A 3,133-nucleotide genomic window follows, 5' to 3' on the forward strand; every position below is an offset into this window, starting at 1 on the left:
ACAACAATAATAATATGATATTAAAATTAAATATTGCATGATGATTATATAAATAAGTTCAATAAATATTGCATTAACGTGATGATTATATAAAACTAAGCATGATGAGTCGTCATTCACACATTAGCTGTTAATTGTGATAACTTAAATCATGGAGTTGTATAGAGCGAGAGGTTAATGATAATGTTAGAATATAATTAAGATCAATTAAAATCAATTACTATTATTTAGTATATTTGAATATTTATTATAAGAAATTATATTTTTATTATTATAATTTTTTTAATATTTATAAATATTTTTTATATTATATTATTTTAGATAATTTGAATACACTCAATAATACACAAATTTTTTCTTTCAGTTTAATCTCTTATTTCTAATATGGTATCAGACCTATAGTATCTTTTAGTTTAATCTCTTGTTTTTAACAGATAAATTAAGCAACACATGCAAAGTTTAGATAGCACCTGCAAAGCACTTACACGCTCTCTAATTTGTCTTTGATCCCTCGTGATTATTAAATAAATTTAACTTTATAGATATAGTCATAAAGCACATGCAAAGCAGATTCAAACTTAGGATGCCATGGATTATGCTTTCCACTTTCCACACAATAAATATAATTCTTCTAGGTGTCACATGCATTGAGAGTTTTAATTTGAGTAGTTAATACTGGTGTTAATCACTTAACAAATAATTAATGAAGCAACAAATGAGAGTGTGGCATATGGTTATGTCTGTCACATATATAACATATCATTGTCAATTTGTCTTGGAATGAATTTTTGGCGTGGCTCTAATTCATAAGATTGTGTTATTCATGATGACGTAAACTTCGATGGAGATTTATTAATAACACAGGAATGGAATCATTACTCACTACATAGTAATACCTTAATTAGGTGAAACAAAGGAAGAGAAGATGGATCTAATTGAAGATTCTTATATATACTAGTAATGAATTATTATTGCATGTTTATTAGGGCATTTTTATAAAAACTATTTAACTAAGTCTTCTTTTATGTAGTATCTAACTTTAATGCAGTATATTTTTGCTTATTAATTTGTAGAGAAATATGTTATTCGACTCTTAACAATTATTTCGAAGAACAACGAGATTTAAAAAAAATATATTTAATTTAATTTCTGATTTTTTTGGACTGATTAATTAGTTTATGTGTAAAAAAAACATTGACTTTTTTTATACAAGAGTTAACTAATCTCATAAAAATAAAGGATAATGTTAGGAAAACAAAAAAAATAGTCAGAATTTATCTTATTTAATATTTATTAATTGTCACAACAATTAATAAATACTAAATAAAGTAAGTTATGGTTATTTTTAGATAATTTTTTTTAGTTACCAAATATTTTTGAAAATAAAATTCAGGAATCGAATTATATATATATGTTTTGATAAAGACCTCATTATCATTTGAGATAATCGTGGTTTAGAGTTTTTTTTTCTAATTTTCTAATATAGTATCTATGAGTAGATATATTCATATCATTAATTATAACCCAAAAAAGGAAAGTGATTTTATAGGTTCTATGGCTTTATTTAATATTATATTATATATGCACAAACAAATTAAAGTGATGAAACCTATTTGAGAAATATATAATTTGATATTTGTAGCAAGGACTAACGCAATCATCTAAAAGATTGGATGATGCTATAAATGTACTTGCATTGGGTAGTTAAGATAGAAAATATTTAGTACAAAACAATCTAATCTAATAGAATTGGTATTGCTATTAATAATTATTATTTAAAGAAGGAGCATATCATTAGCTTCATTTCACATTCACATGCTCAACACACAACTCCCTACCAGCCCCACATGCACAATCCGCGCTGCGCAAATTAAAGTTTTCGAGCAGATATACGGTTAATAATTGAGAATCGTTAGATGATTTAACTAAATTTTTATTTAATAATTTTTAATTATTAATTTTATATAAAATTGACTATATTTAAATTTTTATCTAATTTATCATAATAAACTGACACTGAATAACTAATTTCAACTAATGTAATGATTAATTTATTAATTTTTAAATAAATAATAAAAATTTAAATCTTATTTTTTGTATTCAGTGATTTATTGAATAAATTAATGTCATTAAAACATTTGCTAAGAATTCTGCTGCTAAGGTTTTACACTTTCAACTGGATTTAAGATATTTTCGATCTAAAGCACATTTTACGGGAGGTATAATTGGATCATAGGATATTCGATCAAAATTAAATTCTGTTAAATTTTGAAATTAAAAAAAATTAAGTATATATTCTTTACGTAACTAATAAAATACACTATATATAGGATAATAGAGGTGTTTATAAATGAGATTCGATTTATGTATCTGTGATCTTTATCTGAATTCGATTTGAAAATTACGAATATCTCTGCACACTAATAATATTGAATTGCAGATTTTATATAAGTATCCGCATATCCGATCCGCATATATCTACGGATTCACAATAAATAAATGAATAAATATTTTTTTTATATTTTATTTTAACTAATAATTATCATATATGTTGTATTATTTTATTTTTATTAATTAAGAAAAATATGTTTAATATTATTAATTTAAAAATTACAAATATTAAACTTGATCCTATCTGATCTGGTCTGTATTCTCCTTTATAAGATAAAACGTCGATATTTTAATCCTACCATACCCTAATTAAGTAAAATACACCATATAAAAAGTATATCATATTTTCTACTTCTAATACTTCTTAAATAATAACTAGCTTAATCGTTAGAGTCTTTAATTTACAGGCATCATCACCTCATATCCGATTTGAAAATTACGACTAATTAATTTTTATTTTTCAACCTCGATTGATATTGCAGAATAAATAATAAGTTTTATTTTCGTTATTTAAAGAAAAGGAACAAATTATTAAGAGTGGTAGAAAACCCTTCCTTCATATTTAAAACAAAGGAACGTGTAAATGGGTGAAATTCATTTACAATTAAGATTAACATACTTGATCATCACAAAGGTGCATGAGTGCATCTAAAAAGAGTTACAAAATTATATTAAAAGAATGTAATTATTTATCTTTTTTTTTTTTTTTAAATTATACATTACAATTTTTTTTTTTTTAACT

Source organism: Arachis duranensis, chromosome 3 (assembly GCF_000817695.3).
Source record: "Arachis duranensis cultivar V14167 chromosome 3, aradu.V14167.gnm2.J7QH, whole genome shotgun sequence".
Lineage (NCBI taxonomy): Eukaryota > Viridiplantae > Streptophyta > Magnoliopsida > Fabales > Fabaceae > Arachis > Arachis duranensis.